A 20,666-nucleotide genomic window follows, 5' to 3' on the forward strand; every position below is an offset into this window, starting at 1 on the left:
TTTAATATTCTTGAATGATGTAAAGGAAATGATAACCGCAAATCTCATTCATGTAACATAACTTTTATTTATATAGTGTATCTCTTGTGTAAAACTCACAGTTGGCTTCAGTCCTGCTCCCAGATAGTCGGAAATAAGTGTTGTTGCACGATAGAAGTCCTGAGGTATTTTAAAGTTTTCAAACTGTCATTCGGAAATGAAATGAAACTGCATGGAAGTTGTAGCAGCAGCATTAAAATTTAGACAATCATAACAAAGACGTCATAAAGCAGGTTTACGAATGTAAAGAAAACAAAATCTCCATCAGTAGTAGTCTATTAAAACGCATTTACTTAAGACAGAACTTAAATTTCGCTTACTTAAAATTAAACTGAAGAAACAGGCTATCAAAGCAACGTGCTACAAATACGGGACCAAAAATAAATGGAGCACAAACACATTAGTTTTTAGCTTTAAGACTAATATCTTGTCTGCATGCATTTCTAAAAACTAAGAAACAAAGTAAGCAATTCCCTTTTGTTTTCGTGTGTTAAGTCCATTGTCGTGTTTTATGTATTTCTGAATGAGTGCCTTTGTAGAACAAGTAGTGACACTTAAAGGTACTTCCGTGTGGAATAAAAAGTGTATCTTAAGTTCATTGACATTTAGAAGTTTTACTCGAAATACCAAAAATGCATCAGTACTTAAAGCTCTCAGTTTCTAACTCTAAATCTACTCACAACTTAATCCATACGTTCTAGAATACTGAAGAATTCTGAAGCTAATTGTTCAACTTAGGAGACTGTTTCTAATGTAATCTCAAGCTTCCTTTTTCGAGACAGGAAACGTTGGGAAAGAAGTGTTCTGCTTTCACAAATGCGAAACCATGGAGAAAATAATAATCCCGGTTTGTAAAATTACTCCTTAACATCAGTAAAACTTTTATTCACAGATAGAAATTTCATGTGACATATTACAGCATTGATAATGATTATATTTATGCGATGAAAGTCAAAACTGACATGATAATTAAAACTGTTCAAAATCATTAGACTTCATGTAAATCAACAGCAGTTGTTTGCAAGCTGCAACTACTTATCCTTTTAACACGGTCGTACCAAGGGAAATAACGTAATTATAGTCACTTAATTAGACATGCAAAATATTCACTGACAATAAATGTCTAGAACTGTCTCAGTAGAATCAAATAATCAAACAAACGTTTACACGAAGATCAGAAATGTTTGAGGATATTTGCATTAAAATAATGCAGGCTACTTTGGCTCAAACGGCTAAATATTAGCCCTAAATATGTACAAAGATCCAATGAATTCTTATTGAATGTCCATCTGTAACCGAATTTCTAAGTATTTAGCTAATGATCTGGATATACGCACTGAAATATAATTTTCTAAAAGTAAATATTAGTCGAATTTAAAAGATTACGCGTGTTTTCGAGAAAACGGACTTAGTTAATGCATAAGTTTTATTTGATCAATGATCTCCTGAGGGGTTAACTAGTCCCGTGTCATTTTAGGATCCTGAGCCTTTCCGCAATCTTTTTCTCGAGAATATGGCAAACTTGAATCGGCTTCCTCACAAACCACACACAGCTCAAATAACAACAGTATCACTAAAAAGAGACCAATTTTATACTTTACTTAAAATTCAAAAAAATGTTCAGTTATGTTACATATCCTTATCGCTGTTATATACCACTTTTTAAGATTATAAACAAATACCAATTTCTATAACGAACACCAGTTTCCATAAATTCAAGGAAAAATCAAGAAAATCACTATACAGAAAAAAAAATCATGTGAAGGATTTTAAAAACATTTAAAGCAACCATGAGTTTCAGCACATAATAAAAATATTTTATAGCAGAAGTATTTTTCATTAAAAACAGACAGTTCTTGTTTGGGGATAGGAACTTTCTCCAAACAAGAACGTGTCACATTGATAAGCAAATTTTATCAATAAGGAAAGCTATCAGATTTTACGAGCAGACCAAGACATATAAAAAGTCATGCACTATTTATGTTAATTAGCTCCAAAGAGAGTACAGATGGTTACACTATTAAAGTAAATATTAAAAAAAATTCCTTGTAAGTGTCGAATGGCAGTTTGAAGAAAGTATTATGTCTCTATACGGTATCCCACACATATTCAATCAGAAGGAATCCCAGATAGAGTTTAGGATCCCAGCTGCAACGTGCACAAGGTCTTCTGAAAATAACGCTCCTTAAGATGAGCTCATTGTAATCAAAAGGTATCACTTTGTAACAGGAATGTGTCTCCTAACGGGTCTGCATAAAAGTCCACGGTATTCTTCCCTACAACTTCGAGCAATGAGGTTTCAATGTGCCAGCAAACATAAGCTTGCGCGTTCTCTAAAAGGAATGCTCACGCAAACACACATATAATAGCCGTTGTTGCATACTTAGTTAAAATGTGAATAAAAGCTCTGTAAGTGACGAAAACTGATAGTTAAAAAAGGTCTGTAAGTGACAGAAACTGATAGTTAAAAAAAGGTCTGTAGTGAGAGAAACTGAAAGTTAAAAAAAAACTTGTATGATTAAATTTCTAAGCGAAAGTATGAAAACCATTTTAAAAACATTCCTACTCACTTTGAAAAGAATCAGAATTAATTAGAGTAATAATAATTGCGTATTAAAAAAGCCCTGAGAGTAATACAAAGGAGCTAAGCTATATACTTGCTAATATCGGAAACGTATTTTAAGTTTATATTATTCATTTAAGGTTTACAGTTGAAGAAAAACGTTAATTTTTTTATTAGTAGTTATTAAAAAAAGTCTGCTACAGAACAAGTTTTCGAAATTAAGGAATCTGAATAAAAGTATTTTGAGACACCATTGTAATATTAAAGATCAATTTAAATCAGTTCACTGATTTGAATTATGTTACAAAAGTCGCAGTATGTTATAAAAGTAGAGAAATAAAGATTTTGTACTTAATATTTGATCTTTTCCAAAAGAGTTCCCTCTCATTTCTTATTATTTTCCCAAAATAATGCGAATTAAGAATTAGGTCCTTAAAAATTCTACTTTAGAACGTTCATTATGATCCATCTTATTTAAGAATCACTGAGGAACATTTTGGAGAATTCCATATTTATCGGGCTTCAGCATTTTTCTCATCCAAATCGAATTAAAAATGTGAAGCAAATTAAAAAATAAAATTTATATTGCAACATTTATGGTCAAATATTTAATTCTTTTAACTTTTTTTTAATTGATTAACTGCAAAGAGATAAATAGATTTAGAAAATTACTTGGAATTGTGATCATGTTTAATGAAATACTAATGGGAATTAATTTTGTACCGCATTCAAAGAATGTTTCTTTGCACACAGAAATATGTCTTCCTGATAACTACAGCTTTAAACACTATTTACCGCAAAATGAACGAATCTATATAAATCTTAGGTTATACAGTATACATTAATGTAAACGAGCGAAATTTTATACAAGCACCTTTACGAGCATACTTGCACTTACTTTTACTAATTCCTCAGGAAGATGTTTGCAAAAGTAAATAAAACTATCTCTTCAAGAGTCACATTAGCTTTCTACGTAAAGTCTATTCAAGACAACAAAAGCGATTATTTTGAAACTAATTAAATCGGAAATTCAATAGAAGAGATTGAACCCCTTTAGGTAAAACTCTGAAAATTAAGATCCAGGTTTTTTTCATTAGGCTGAGACAGCGTCTCTTCGGCAGCTAATTATAAAGTATAGCAATTCTTCCATATAACGTTTAGTTAACTTCAGTTTTATTGTTTATACTCATTCAGAGTACCGTCTATCAGCTCGATGTTGCGTGATTTCAGGATAGAAGGTTAGAAATATGCATAAGTGATGATATGGTTAAGAATAGCTTCACTACCGCCAATGTCAGATCTTAACTAATTGTCTGCGGCACGTTAATGGTAGTCTTTTAGCTTTATGATACTATACGTTAACTCTTTCGTAAATGACAATGATAAATGACATGCCAATTTCTCTTGCATGCATTTGGCTGTTAGTTACTGGTTGTATTGTGGTATTTGACACCTTTTCCTTGTTTCCATGGTTAATGAATACATCACAACATTGTAGAGTATCAGGTATGTAAATAGATTTTCATAATTCTTATTTCGATTTACACATATATATAATTCCTGATGCTTTCTGGTAAATTTATATATTTACTAAAGTAGTAGACCAAAGCGCTTTACATGCAGCCAGTGTTTACTACAGCTGTAAATACACCTAACGAAAATACGTTAAAAAAATCAGAGATAATTATTAACTAAACCAACGATTAATTTTCACTAATTACCATCTCAAAAAGAAAATATTCTGTAACAATTATATAACACAAAGTTATGAAATACATAATAATATTGTACAAAATATAATTGATTGGTCATCTGATTATTTGAATATTGCAAAGCCGCAAGGCTATCTGCCTGACAGGAGGGATGTCTTTGTGAACGGAGGAAAACTGGTTCGTATTCAAGCTACACATGGGAAAGCCACAAAAACCAACCATGCAGCCCCACCCATTCGCCTGGGTTTGAACTCAACCTAAGTCTAATTACCAATATTGAGAGATCTTAACCACTCAGCCCCAGAAAATATGTGAATATATGCACAAAGCTCGGACAACTCACAGTGAAGGAAAATTAATATTTAACCTGGATAATTTTTTCTCTGCGTTTTTGAATTGTGAAATCGTGTTGCAGAAACTTAATAATTTCATCTGTTTTTAGATGTAAGTTGAGTTGTGATTTTAGTATATATTAAATCATTAATTAAAAAAATTAACAGATAATAAAAATAAAAGAAAGGAGGTAAAATTTCCTTTAATAAAGTATTGAAGTTCTGCTTTCTGACTGTCTGGGCGTAGGGCTTGTTTGTGAGCTGTTTATAATACAATTTTAATTTTATTTCTACTCGCTTGATAAATTATTTACACTTAATCATATTTTTACTTGTTATTAAATATTATTCACTTTTGCTTATTAGAAACGCAGACTCAGGCATTCGATTGCAGAGTTCTCTTCAACGAAGCTAGTGTGATATCCAATTAAAATCCCTCGTCTTTACAATATTTTTTACGTATACCTTGCATCTAGTTTCCTGGTCTTTACTTCACATTTTTTGCAAAGCTGCAGGGTTTAGAGTTTATTCTTAATTAACTTGCAATAAACATTCTTTAGCATATTGTGCAAACATAGTTTATGTGATGTTTTCATAATTTAATTTCTTGTTTTATAATTCATAATTATTCATAATTTATTCATAATTTTAATTTCTAAATCTTTGATCATATTTAATTTTTTTAATGACAAGGAAAGTAAGTGAGTATTATCATATTCAATTTTAACCTTTTCAAGTGCACATGTACTCACTATTTTATGAAGACTTTTAAATATGTTTATTGTTTTTAAGACAGTTATTTTTATTGCATTATAAAGATCTTCATTTATTTCTTTTTGTACTTTATATATATACACTTAAATTACCAGTGTAAAGAAAATAAGGAACATCGGGAAATCGGGGCATTGTTTACTAGTGGATGTTTTTCTTTATCACAGCCTTTTATGATTTGGATTGAGCCTTTTACTGAACCTTAATTATTCGGTATAAATTACATGTTTTACGCTAATTTGTACATTTTAATTGTATCAAACTGAATTGCAATTTACTCAAAAATTTGAAGACTTATATGAAATTCTACGCAGTTAGAACTAATGATATATTAAAATATTCAAAAATAAACAAGGCTACAATGATCATTTTCCAGTATTGATTAATTTAAAAATAAAATATAATTCACTTTAAAATACATGAACACTACAGTCATCGATAAAAATATTAGAGGTAAACTATCTAGTGTGTTGAAGAGCATAAAACATAAATCAGTCTCGAAAACTTCCATTTTTGCACAATCATATTTTAAAAATTATTTTAAAAGAAATAATCCAACTCGATTTTACCAAGCGCATAGAATCTATAAATGATAATATTGAAAAATCAATTACGGAAGCAGATTTGCTTTGTAATATACCTTTCAAAGCTAGGCTTGGTAAAATCTTATTTATGCGAAATTTATTCAGTGGAAAATGCATATTCGCCGCATCTATAATTTCCCAAGATACCTTCCTCTTCAAAAAAGGAAATGTTCACTTTTATTATGCTCTTGGAGGTTTTTCATTTTATCGATTTCCTTTAATAAAAAGAGATCATGAATATTAGCCTAAAGACTGGGATCATGCGAGGAATGGCTGAGCGATTTAATAGGTGCCTCAATAGGAAGAGTGCTCACTAAAAATTAACTTCTCGAGGGAAATAGAATTATCTCCTTCCGCTTCCCCAAAAGGCGACATTCAATATTTGCTTAGCATCCATCAACCCAAGTAGCACACGACGTTGCAAACTGGTCCAAGAGGTTTCAAAGTGGTCGTGGTAACTTTTACGACATTCTAGCAGTTCTTTCAAGTGATTTGGTAAAGATGGTATCTGTAAGGCGTTTGAAAAGACTTACTTCATGTTTGAAATTGAATCAAGCAATGGCTGATATAAATAATACTGCTTATATTAAAAGCAAATATAATGCACTGTCAATCAAAGAACGCATTGTGAATCTTCTCATTGTTCTGTATCTTTTTGCTTCAAGTGCCTTCAGGGAGTGAAATTATCCTGAGAATGCTGAATTTGTGCTTATTTTGTGTGTGAATATCTGCTCTGCAAGAAATGCCACAATGCTAATTGTGAATCTAGTTTTCGTGAAATAGTGTCTCTGTGGTCTATAGTGGTCTGTGGAATATAGTGTTAGTGAAAAGTGTCTCTGTGGTTCGTGAAATATCTCCTATCACTGTGGTTCCAGCGGTGTAATATTTGGATAAACTTACTAGCGTTGTGCTTCGGTTATAACATCCTATTGGCTTTCAGAATTAATTCATATAAAACGAAAAATAACATACAACGGTAAGGTATTTCTCCCGTCTTCTTAGCGAGCCTTCGTGGTGTAGTCGTCTGCACGCTCAGCGCGTAATTGAGAGGTCCGCGGTTCGATTCCCGACTAAGGCGTTGCATATTTTTCATTTTTCCTGCTTCTCAAAAAATCCTAATGTCTCTACAGTGGCGCCCGAACTAAAAAGGTGATGGATGAGGATTCTCCTTACCCAGGATTTGGCAATTGGGTTCCCTAAAAAACCCCAGTCGCCCTTTAAAAGGGGGAGTATATAAGGTATTTCTCTCGTTCTCTTAGCAAGCCTTTGTGGTGTAATGGTCTGTACGCTCAGCACGTAATTGAGAGGTCCGCGGTTCGATTCCCGGCGAAGGCGATGCTAATTTTTCATCTTGCCTGCTTCCAAAAGATACCTAATGTCTCTACAACGTGGTTGTCAATATTAAAGCTCTTCTTAGTTTGAATAGTGTTAAAATATCAATTCGGAGGCTCCGAGTTAGGATATTAAAAAATATGGGAATTTTCACGGAGCGTAAGTTGACAGAAAAAAGTGCTGGAGGGTAGATGCTGTCACACGAAACGGCAGCAAAGATTTCACCAATTTTATTAGCAGTTTATTACAATTTTATTACCATAATGAGAAATGCGTGTTCTTTATACATAAATCCATGAACCCTTCTGGCTCTTACGTCTTAATTTTCGCGCATCTGCGAAATTTTTTTCATATTACTCATTTAAACTAAACTATTTCAGATGCGACTTTAAACAAAAATTTAACGTTAAGTTAATATAAGCATATCATTGTTCATTGGTTTATATTCTCTAAATTTATATTAATTTACAAATAAAATTTTCATTAAATGGTACTTTAGGAGAATAATTACGCAAAACATTATCAGCTTCCAAAAGTGTATTCTTTGTGGGGGGTGGGACAGTTTTAGTTGAGAAAAATAAAAGAAGAAAATTAATTTTTTTTTTCAAAAATTAAAAATTTGCTTGATGGCTTGTGAAATCAAGAAATGAAGTGTGTTTGTGTTCTGGATTAAGAAACTGCATTTTCTGTAAATTTCATTTGAGTACTTAATACATAATAAATAAAATCACGTTAGTATGTCCAAAATTATTAACAAGAGAATTGTTTTAATTTTTTATTCCAAAATTATGAGAGATCTACTAAAATCTTAAGGTATTTTTTTAATATCTGTCTAATAAACTATCTGCAAAATTTTATTTCCTGTTGCATTCGTTTGGATCGAATTGCCTTTAATGCCTAGAAGTTCTAATGGCTTATTCATAAGCATTTGCTTGTTAGCTCATTCACAGCAACGTTTTTTTTAGTTGCATGATAAAATAGGTATGCACAGTTAATTATGAATTATAATTTGGTGCGCTTCAGCTCTGCTATGTTATAATCATTTTCAGTACTCAATTCTGAATTAAATATTCATGAATGCAAATTGAATAATTAATTAAATCAATATTATATATGCACAAAAACTTTCTTTAAAATAAAATAATAACGCATCTCACAGGGTAGTCATATCTATTAAAGAACCAAGCTTTTCCTTCGAGGTAATAAAGACTCACAAAAAATCTAATTTAGCTCTTATCAAATTTTTGTTGTTCTCATCTTAATCTATGTAATCTAAGTACAATGAACATGTCTTTATGAACATCCTATGTTTTGATAACCTTCTGCAGTTATTATGAACGAGTCTCAGAAGATAATTAAGGAAATAAGCATTCTAATGACCAATTGTATTTAGTCATTAAGGCGCCGGCACTTTATAAAGGTACAGCAATATCCGGCTTCACTTAACGATTATTTTTAATTTTTGATAAAAGTTGGACTTTGTTCTGCATAATATAGGCGATAAAGGACTCATCATGTTAACTGCAGACTTCTTAATACAGGATTCACTATTTTTTTATAAATTATTATTTTATTTTTTGTAATCCACTAAACCTGCATTTTATGTTATAACGTGTATATAGACAAGCTTTAAAAGTTGAGCTTTTCCAGTATTTCCCCAACTTTTTCATGCAGCATTATTCCGAAAAAATGCCTTTTCCAAATGAGCAAATATGAATCAAAACTTCTGAATACTGGAATTCTAAGTACTATTAAAGTACCTCTCCTGAAATAAGTAGTTTGATGCATGAGAATTAACAGTAGGAAAAAGTGAAAAAAAATCTAAACGTCTGAACTGACTTTTCTTTTAATTCTCTAAAAGCATTTCATATCTTCTTCACAAAATCATGAAACTCGAGAAAAGAAAATGCAAAATTTTTAGCTTTCAAAAGCATATTACTTTTGATATTCAATTTATTCTTAAGAAACGAAATTATAAAATAGATTGGAAAAAGTTTTTAAAGAAGCAAACTGAATAACAGCTAAGGATTGAATATATTGAAGCTTTATAAATGGACTCTTTTTGGAAAATGTGGAAAAGGATGCTTTGAATTTTAAGAATAATAATAAAAAAACTTCAATGCAGCTATGTCGATTTTTTTTTAGAACTCTGCTCTTCGGAACAATAATGTTGCTTCTAATACTAGAATGAAATGTGTGTCGTTTCAATTACACTATGACGTCAAATTTCTTGTTCAGGTATATAACATTATAGAGATTTTAGGTTAATTTCAGAGGAGGAAACAGGAAAAATCAGCTATACCTTAGCCGGGGTTTGAATTCTGGATCTCCCAACTGCCAGCCGAGGTCGGCTTCCAATTACACCACGAAGGCAAGTGGTGAAAACTGAGATAATTCCATACATTCTCCCTCACTTAAAGTACGCCTGTGAGAGTGGAGGACCCCGTGGCCATATCAAAGTGTTGAAAAAGTATCGGTCGACAATATTTTAGAGAAAGAGGAAAAATCAGCTATGCTTCAGCCAGTATTCGAGTTCAGGTGCTCCTGAGCGCCAACCGAATATTCTTCCAATTACACCACAGTGCATGCTGTGAGAGGAAAGAAACTTTCCCAGAAAGTTGTGGATAAATTTTATTGTTCCGGAAATTATATATGAAAATCAGAAAGGAACTCAAAATGAAGCTATATCGCGTTTGAAAATGGAGTTGTATTGCCTAAGTATTATAAGACCTTTGATGAAGTGCAAAATCAAATACAAATCAATGTTTCTGGAAAATTAGAAAGAAAGAAAGCTTTTACCTTTTTTAGGGAAGAGTGTGTGTGTTTGGCAGGTGGCCACGGTTTATATATTTTAAAGTAAAGTGTGGTTTGACTTATAATAAATAAAACATAGCGTTTATGGAAACTGGAAAATTCCCTAATCTAAGCATGACCAGCATCTCAAATCCCATAATCTAAGCATGACCAGCGTCTCAAATAGTACAAGAATTGCCATAGTGGACTTACGTTTAGGCGTAGTTTAAGAGCATTTGTCTTGGCAACAGCACTTGTTGAACTACATGATTAAACATTGTCTGGGCAACAACAAGTTCCAGTTTAACTTTATATTTTTAAAGTGTGGGTATATTCTAACCAATAAGTCTAACTTGTTTAGTAATACATATATCCCAGATTTGCTTTACTTTTTCGATTTATTTATTAGGAAGCTTTATTAAGAAAAAAGACAAAAATGCCATTTTGCGAACTAAATTAATAAGAGGCAAATTTTTCTACATGAAGAAAACGAAATTTACTCCCTGCGCATGCACGTATCCCTTACTAAATACATGAAATTAAACTTGAAGCGGTTTGCAGTCTGATAGTTCATCATAATAAACTGTCATATATTGCGTGTTATTAGTCTGATTAGAAGTCTCTGAAACTATAATTCTCAAGAATGCTACATCAAGGGATCGGTGTTGTTCAAAATCGGGGAACAAGGGATCGGTGTTGTTTTGTTGATTCTGAGAAATTCGAAAAGTATGACAAACTTATCATACAAATAAAGTTTATAATCATTTGATGAAAACTTTGATAAGTGGTTGTGAATTTTAGGGCAACGATGAAACAATAAAGAAATTCATCTAAATAGACAGAAAATATGTAATAATATATACCAAATGTTTGATGTAGCACTTTGTAAAAATTGTCTTTCATACCGTGCATAAAGAATCTGTAGAGAATATGTAAAAGGTAACAATTCTAAGCTGCAATTCTTATTTTTGCTATTCATTTATCTAAACTAGCAGCATAACATAAAAATGTCTAACGTTATTACGTTAATATGGTTCCATATCTCTCATCTTTAGTATTAGGACATATTGTCTGAAGTGTTTTATGGAAAACGGAAAAGAAAATCTTTAAAAAAATTTTGATAAGATATTAAATGTATCTATAATAAAATAAAATAAAATTTAATTTTTTTAATTTAAAACCCAAGGAGTTTGGAATATTAAATGAATCAAATAAGTTTCGCTTTTAGATTTTAATCATTTTGAGCCCGTCGAAATTTGATATTCATTCAAGCACTATGGTGTTGGTGTTGGTGTATTTAGTTATGGCAAAGCACACTAGGGCTATCTGCCTAAGGGGAGGGATGCCTTTCGTGGAGGACTTTCTAAGGGAAACTGGCTCGTATACACGTTACACATGGGGAAAACCACGAAAACGCCCATGCAGCCAGCCCGTTCGCGGGATTCGAACCTCGGACCGAACTACCAATGTTCAGCGACTTTACCGCTCGGCCGCTGGTGGGCCTCAAGCAGTATGTAAAGAAAATTCTGGCCAGTAAATTTTTCTTCATCCTACTGAAGACCTCTTGGAATCCAATCCGCAAATGTGAATAAACGGTCCTAGGGGAAAAAAGACAAATTTAACGTAAACTACTGTTAGCACTTAGAATTTCTACAAATGATAGTTTGAAACCAAAGCTTTCAAATTAATGTTTTTCTCTTGCAAAGGCGTCTTTTATAAATTTGAAAGATAAATATGCAAGCTTTTTATGTCTGAATTTATAAACAGACTCCAAAAATGTAATTAATGATATTTGGGGTAATTATTGAGATATGAAGATGGATTCTGTTTTGGGGGGAAGGAGTGATGCCCTATTAGTCTGGCTGTTCAAAATATACTTCGCGTTGGTAATATAGTGCGTCCATAAAGTCATGGTGCACTTTTGATCGGTCACAGAAAAGCAACAAAACAAGATAAAAATGTGAAATCTTCACCAAACAAAAGAAAACCTCTTAAAGTTTCATACCTATGCAGTGCAGTTCGATGTGGGCTCCATTCATGTCGTCACAGTCTACTCCGCAAATAAAAATGCTTCTATCACTTTGTAGAGTTCCTCACTGTATAATTCTAAGTTACTGTTGGAAGTAAGAATATTAAGCACTGATAAGCGAATACTCGCTTGAGTTCGTGTGACAGGAAACAACAAGATCGAAGGGTAAGATAACCCTTTATTATTCCAACTAAAGTGCAACAAAATTCCGTCTTGGAGTGTACAATAAAGCCGACATTTAGGCTTCAACTTAAGAGACTAAGAAGTCTAAATTAATCTTAACTAAAGAGATATAGCCGAAGCTGTTAAAATTCTAACAGAGTCGGCCCCTTAACGTTAATAGACTGCGAAGCTATCAAGAGCCTAAAGTACGGCCGAGGGTAACGGTGAGTACGGTGAGCGGCCGAGCATCCTCATTGTGTATTCAGATGTGATTCTAAAACTACGTTCTGGCCGGAAGTGGTAAGTGGAAGTTAAGAATCGATAGGAAAGGAAATTTAACTCAAAATTTAACTGTTAATAAAATTAACATAATCCTTACAACATTATCATGCATCAGGCCACACTACAAGTACACTTTAGTTCTGTTACCTTCGTACTCTACGTGGACATGAGGATTTTCAGCAGCCCATATTCGGATGTTATGGCGATGAACATGTCCAGTAGCAGGGAATGTCGCCTAATCGCAAAACACAATCCTCTGCAGAAATCGGCAGTTTATCAAAAGAAACCTATTTAGAAGCTGCAGAAATGCAGTTTTAAATAGGTTTCTTTCCATTAAATGACCATTTATACTGTATGGAAAATTTTCTTTAAATAAATAGTTACTTGAAGATTCTGAACATCATGAAGTACTGCATATTCAATCCTCCGCGTTTAAGTGATGTAGATGAAATTCTATCAAAAGTGTTATCAAAATCTCTACCTACAATTGCTATTAAAAATTCCATTCATCTTTGGAGTTTGAACACTTTAGTATGGTACACTTTAAAATATATTCCATTCTGTGTTTATTTCATATCTGAACTTAACCGCGGAAATGAGAGACCCATGCACGACGAGTTAATAGCAACTCTAGAGCCTTAACGGATAAAGAAAGATTCTAACGGAAGCAAAGAGCACCAGAGAGCGTACAGAAAAGTCATATTAAGCAATCAAAGGCTTTTCTGTATGAGTAAGGTTCGTAAAGGATTTGTATTTGATTATTTTAACTAGAAGCAAGAGACAAATTCATTGAGAACTTCATAAAGCGAAACTGGCCTGATTTAACGATATACACGAATATAACCAAAGAAATCTTAGACATAGAGCTCGTAAACGTCCCAGAAACAACATCAGTATTTTGTATCTTCCAACCACTCTATCATTAGTGGACAAGCTCAATAATGAGCTTTTACGAGTAATAATAAATGAATTAGGTATAGACAATACGCGTGTAAGGATTGTGTTAATTTTATTAACAGTTAAATTTTGAGTTAAACTTCTTTCCTGTCAACTTCAACTTACTACTTCCGGCCAGAACGTAGTTTTAAATTCACGGCTGAATACATAATGAGGAGGAGCGGTATTTAAACCGCGAAGTTCTTCGGTCTAAGCGAGAGAGTTACCAGGTATTCTGTCTGCACGAGTCCGCCTTTTTAGGCTTCTCTCTCGTAAGCTATTATTACGCTCGGCCGCACTTTAGGCCCATGATAGCTTCTCAGTCAATTAGCGTTAAAAGGCCAACTCGGTTAGAATCTTGATAGCTTCGGCTATATCTCTTTAGTTTAGATAAGTTTTAGTTTACTTCTTAGCCTCTTAAGTTCAAGCCCAAGTGTCGGCTTTTATTGTACACTCCAAGACGGAGTTCTGTTAAATCTTATCTGAATAATAAAGGGTTATTTACCCTTCCATCTTGATGTTTCTTGTTGCACGAACTCAAGCGATTATTCGCTTATCAGTTTTTAAGATTCTTCAAGTTCAACTGTAAATTAGCATTTACAAAGTGAGGAACTCTACACGCGGATTATAATAAACCCGGATATAAGAAGATTACAAATGTAATAGTAAAAATGGTACAGTTATTTCTATTAACTTGCGATCTAGCACCATGGATGTAATAAGCAAAAATTTTTCTAAGAAAATTTGTAGGTTTCCTGATGTCCATTACAACCAACAATATATTGAAATTTCGATTATTTCCACATAAAATCCTGAAGTTTATTTCTATGCAAATACATTTATATTTATAAAAAAAACGTAACATCAGATTCTAACTTTTATTTTGCTTCACGATTTTTACGAGTTTAAAATTTAAAAAAGATAGTAAAAATTTTCAGCAGTGACATTTCATAATTTTTCTATGGTCGTGTTTCAAAAGAAATCTTCATATCCATAATTGTTTAAATTTAGCTTTATTTTATGATTCAAATGCATACAAATGTACCAACATACTACAGTTAGTTTTAGTTTAGTATTTACAAGACGATGAACGCGTAAACAAACTAACCGTAAGGAAATTTTTAAAAAAGTGAGAGCTGTTTATTACTAGTGTGTTTTCCAATATAATTTTATTATTTGCATCTTATGCACATTCATATTATTATTCGCATCTTATGCACATTCATACTATTATTTGCATCTTATGCACATTCATATTATTATTTGCATCTTATGCACATTCACATTGTTTAACGTAAAGACATGTAACGTGTTCAGAATTACATAACCTGAGTGTAATATTTAAAGCGTTTAATATTTGGAAAGGAGAAATTAGCATGCCATTTAACCTCTTAATTGTTCAAATGCTACGGAGCAGCTATTTATACCATTTGTAGATATTGTAAACTGGATAACTTATCTAAACTGTAATAATTCAATTTAGTATTATACTATATTTCTATTATAATATTAGCGATTTCAGTCACATTCTGTTTATCAGTGAACACCCCATTTGGTTATTTTCCTCATTTAAGGCGATATAAAAACCGAAAATATTTACCTTTGATCTAATTAACTTTAGCAATAAATATTTAATAAAGACGTAGATAGTACATTTCACGCTTATCTAAACAGCTTTTCCGAAAATATGCATACATTAATTATGCGAAACAAATTTATTGCAGAGCCTAAAGTATCAGTTTGAACTCTAAGGGGAGAGATACAATATCTTCTACTTATCGTAATTATTGTCATGGCCGTAAATCAGCAGGTGAAACTTCACGCTGAGTATGCAATTTCTCTTCTAACGGCGAACAGCAGCTCTAGTATTCACACAGCCAAGCTTTTAAGTCAGCACACGTAATGACTTAGAAGCGCACACAGTGAAAGTAAATGAGAACATGGGACTATGCTAATTCTTTCACGCCAGAGTTTGCTAGAGCACGAAAGTTGTTTTCATTGTTCCGTTTCGCAGAATGCCTCACGCAGCTGGGCTGTATGCAAGGTATTAAAAGTAGATATCGTTGAAGAATGTCAAAGCTAAGCAGCTAATGTGAAATATATCATGGGAAAAAAATACGGAGAGTGAAGTGAGAAAGCATGTACTAATTAGCCAGATCCATCGCATTCCAATACAGTGCGAGTGTTTTTAACCAAGAGGAATTTGGACTAGGTCATCCTGAAAACTGAATGTGAGTATTTTGTAATAAAATCTGTAAAATGTTTTAAGCACATTTAAGATTCAGGACCCTAAGCTGTTCTCAGACTTGCCTAAGGCACTCAAACTCAATGGAACAGACATTTTATCAGAGAAAAAGAATCCAACAAGCGGCATCTTACATAATTTGGGATCACTTTAAATAAAGTTTCATATAAATTTATACACGAATTAAGCTAAACTTCGAAAGGAAAAAAAAACTGATTAAAATCTGACAAAAACTAAATTAATTGAAAGCTTATAGTAAAATTTATTTGATAAATAATTTATAATTTTTTATTATTTTTGCACATAATTATGCTGTCTTCCAAAACATTTCATTGGTTGAACAAAATGGCAATATGTCTATATAGTCTTATTTTAAATTGCCTTTTTCTCCGAAATTTAATAAACTTGTTAATCGATTTTACAATGTAAAAAGAAGTCCACACTGTAGTTCAAAAAAGCATCTTAAAATGCTTATACATTACTCGCTTCCATATATAAAGATACTTTAATACTTTTTTTAGAATTTATCCAAATAGTTCATTAAAATTTATGAAATTTAAAAAGTAATCCTCCGTTATTTCCATTTGTAGAAGACCTGGAGGGAGGAAGGTAATTTTTCTTCTTCAGCGGTAAGACTTGGACATCTGCTCAAAACCCACACTTAAGAAAACAGAATTGATGCTTTTTTGCTCATATCGCATTCCGTAATTTATCCCTCATTTCTCTCCTAATGGCAGATCACAATGACAATTGTAGACAGAATAAGCTAATATAAAAGAGAACAAAATTTATTCATCATTTTATTCATACGAACAGCAATAAATAATAATGTTTGTTTAATAATGTCATCCAGTGTAGTAAATATCAGCGACAGCATCATTAAAAATTCTCTTCACCACATTTTTTCATAATGTCTGGTGGTAAAAAAGGATTCATATTTCATATTTTTCAGTTCCAGATTATGAGCCGAACAATTATCCGCAAAATACACAGCGTTCCTTTTCATTATCTCTTTCCCCCCTTTTTTTTATAGTGAAGTAGCTGAACACTTATAGTTTGACCTGGGTTCGAATCCCGGCGAACGGGCTGGCTACGTGAGCTTTCTCCCATGTCAAATGTGGATATACACCAGTTTGCCTTAGAAAAATCCGCTACGAAGGCCTCTTTCCCCTTAGGCAGATAGATAGCACGTGCTTTTCCCTAATCAAATAAACCAAACCAAACATTTTTTGCAAAATTAAATGGAAATAATCATTCGTTACAAATATTTAATGCCATTCAAGCATGAGCATTTGATTCATAATTTACTGGTAATGACTATACCTTTTATTTATACCTTTTATTATACCTTTATTATACCTTTTATAATACCTTTTATTACTTTTATATTAATTTACTGGTAATTACTATACCTTTGCTAAAATGTCGAATATTTTCTGATTTCTCAGATGCAAGTAATGGAGATTCATGAATTCCATCAGAATTAGTGCAACAAAAGGCTGTAAATCTTTCACTTGGATTTTTTTTTCGTCCAAAACATTTTCTTTACTAAAAGACGAATTTCTGTCTGTCATTGACCTACAATAAAAGACAAATTCTTCTTAATTATAAATACAAGTATTTGTGATACAAGTATCCATACCTTTTGCCTTTTTTGTTAAATTCTTTGAAAGCAATATATCTTTTGGCCGATTTAAAGCCAGTCATTTCTAACCTTTTACTTAACGTTTCCATTAGTCAAAAATACTATCATACCTCTTCAGTAGTTTACTTACTTGGGCTCCAAATATATTAAACATTTTATTATTTTTAGTGAGTTCACTTGAGAACATTCTTTTTCTACTTATTTATTCTTGAGAACAATCTGAATGGCACCTATGCTTTTCATTTAACCGTAAATTACTTCTCAGCTTCATACTATAAACTAAAGGTAATTTTACGCATTATATAAGTATAAACAGTTACAAAAACATTCCCTGCTAAAGCAATTTATCATCTGGGAACACAAAAAAATCAGCATTCATTTTCAGGTTCCTCTTCTTTCCACGGTTACATATGAGAAGCAGACTTACAGGCTCCGCTGCAAACATTCATTATTGATTAATAAAGCAAGCAACGTGTGATAAGGTAGACAAAGTTTGGAAGACGTTTGGCTCATTTGCTTAGTCTTTTAACACTTTGTGCCACAAATGAACTCAGTTCAGTTTAACTTTTCACTTCACAAAAGAATTTATTTTTTAGTAACGCTGTGCTTCTCACAGTGTCCCTTTTCACAGCATCAGCGTAACGACTTGCCTGTTGCGAAAGAGAAGCAGCTGCTTCGTTTGATCATTTAAATAATTTAATAAAGAACACGAAATTTCTCTGCTTTACTTTGAAATAAGACAACAGTATCCTGTGTTACTTAAGATAGTGTACAGCAAAATATTAACTTTTAAGCTTCTGTAAGAGGATATATCATATGTAATTTCAGATCTGAGCTGGATGTTAGGGCCCTTGACTCCCGCGTACGTTAAAAATAAGGTATTTTATTAGTGCTTTGAAGCAGTAATATCCTTAAAGCGCTTGTACGTGACGGCTATTTGACAAAGGTTTCTAGAAAAGACGTTTTGTCTAGAGCAGCGGTTCTCAAGCTTTTGACTATCGCGTACGTTCTAAACCAAAATTGAAAACCTTTAGTACCACTACTACAAAGTATTATTATCACCACTCTTGAACAAAGCTCAGATCGCATAAATTTACGAGCGTTCGAGAAAAAACTCAGTCAGGATGTTGAAATTTTAAGTTTAGAATTTAATAGTTAAAAATGCTTTGCTTCTTTGCGTATCACATTTTTCTCTTGCGTACCACCGGTGGAGAACCACTGGTCTAGAGCAATTAGCAAACACACTCTAGATTATGTTCCTCCACTTGAAGTGCATGCCTTTGGAAACTTCACATACTGTGGATTTATATTTGGAATAAAAATCTCTGAATTGTTCGCAAATTAAGTTATTAAAATAGAGAGATAATCAAATATTTTATAGTCTTTACATAAATGTAGGTCAGTAAAACATATATCTATATGACGCGATTTTACAATATAGAATACAAGAACTACAATACAAGAATAGATTATTTTGTTCCGTTAAAAACGTTTAAGCAAGTACTTTGATGTACATCTTCATGAACTATTTTATTCTGTACGTTTTATGTTCCAAATTCCTTGAAAACTGGAAACTTCAAACTTCACTTCTTACTGAAGGAAATAAGACAATGATTATTTTAGTTGAGAAATTGACAGCTTCATTCGTTTACACTTTAACAAAACTTGTTTACAGTTCTTTTGGTCGATTAAATGACAGGTTCGAGAATTTAATAGCAATGCAGCGGGAAATATTCTAACTTAAATATTTTAAAACTTGAAAATCTTTGACTTTTCACTTTTAGTTCCTAGGGCATACAACACATATTTTTTTCAAGCATAACGTAATGTAATATCGAAAGTACTGTTTGCCATTCTTCAAAATTTATTTAAATATTAAGTATGGAAAAGAGTGAAATGATCAAGAATGGAGTAAGGAACTTAATCCAATAAGCAATAATATACTCATTTTTCGCAATCGGTCAGTTTCCGTGGAAAGAGAATTTAGCGTAGTTATTTTCCAGTATTATTCCTGTAGCATGACAATTTTTGCGTATGTTATTTACAATCCATGATAATTAGTGAATTGAGCAATTCGACTATCCTCCATTATTTCCTGTTGGATGATTACGGTTTGGATCCGGGGGTCCAATAACTTAATATAGTTCAAAGCTATTTTTCTTAAGATCATAGAGGTTATCAAGCTTTCCGAGCGGAAGTGGGGAAAAAAGAATTACAACCCGAGAATCGAATCAAAGGCCTTCTATTTGCTCTCTGAATATGTTAATCACTGCACCACAAGGATAAGCATGGGGCAAATACTATAATTTCTTACAAGATGATCTTTCTCAAGTCAGAGTCAGTTTATATTTAATTGCTCAGTATATATATAAGTATTTGGAAATTTTATCGGAATTCTAAAATAATTTAATTTGCATTAAAGTATATAAAGTCATAGTAACCGTATCATAATTACTTGAAATAACAATTCTTATCTTGATTATCTATTTCTGTAAACAACACAAAATCGCCTTTACGTTTATTTGATCCAGTATAAATTTCAGCGAAAGAACTGGCTGTATAAACATTTTCATGGTTTTCCTTACAAGGAAAATGAATACAAGCCATATTTTCTTCGAAAGTTCGCCACGGAGGTATCATTCCATTAGAAAAGTTGTCCTAGCGTGCTTTGGAATACTCAATTAAATCTTTGGAATTGCTAAATCTAAAATGAAATATATAATTTAAGATATTATTGCACCATTTTTTTGAAAATACTAAATGAAATATGTTGATTAATGCGATCCCTTCTGCGAAAGTAAACCTCCTTTAAATATTAAAAATCTTCTTTGATGAGCTCAGTGCCCGTTACTTACTATGATAAGGAGCTTATGTCTGCATTAGCAATTATTATTCATATCTGTCATCGTGGAAATTAATTAGCATACTTTCGGTAACTTTCTTTTCACAGATAACTTACCTGGTTAATTAAAAACAAACTAATCAGTTAAACGCCTCAATTTCATGTGCAATCACTTTTTTCGGCTTAATATTTTATCTACTTTTCCCCTTTTCAAGTTTTTCTTCAAACAACAACAGAACTAATTTAAAACAAAGGTAAGCAACACCATAAAGAAGGAGGCAGTCTGATTTTAAAATGCGAGGATAAAACATGAATTGATTTTGTGTGTCAAAAGCATCTTTTTCTCGTAGAAAATACTCGTATTTCTTACTATCTTTATAGATATTGACTGGAAAAATT

At 32.3% G+C, this 20,666-nt stretch overlaps 1 protein-coding gene across 9 annotated transcripts in view; it reads right to left on the minus strand.

Moving 5' to 3' along the window:
* The window catches only part of LOC118190083 (hexosaminidase D-like), a 278,340-nt gene that overhangs the window by 134,206 nt on the left and 123,468 nt on the right, over window positions 1–20,666 (minus strand). For 3 of the 9 annotated variants that reach the window (XM_085808048.1, XM_085808051.1, XM_085808049.1), the window contains one exon: window positions 17,193–17,358. The exons of the other annotated variants lie outside the window; for them this stretch is intronic. The gene's annotated coding sequence lies outside the window, so the exon portion shown is untranslated. The remainder of the gene's footprint in view (window positions 1–17,192; window positions 17,359–20,666) is intronic. 9 annotated transcript variants of the gene reach the window in all.

The sequence above is a fragment of the Stegodyphus dumicola genome, chromosome X1, assembly GCF_044657685.1.
Source record: "Stegodyphus dumicola isolate Sdum_Otavi_A_Nest chromosome X1, ASM4465768v1".
Taxonomy (NCBI): Eukaryota; Metazoa; Arthropoda; class Arachnida; order Araneae; family Eresidae; genus Stegodyphus; species Stegodyphus dumicola.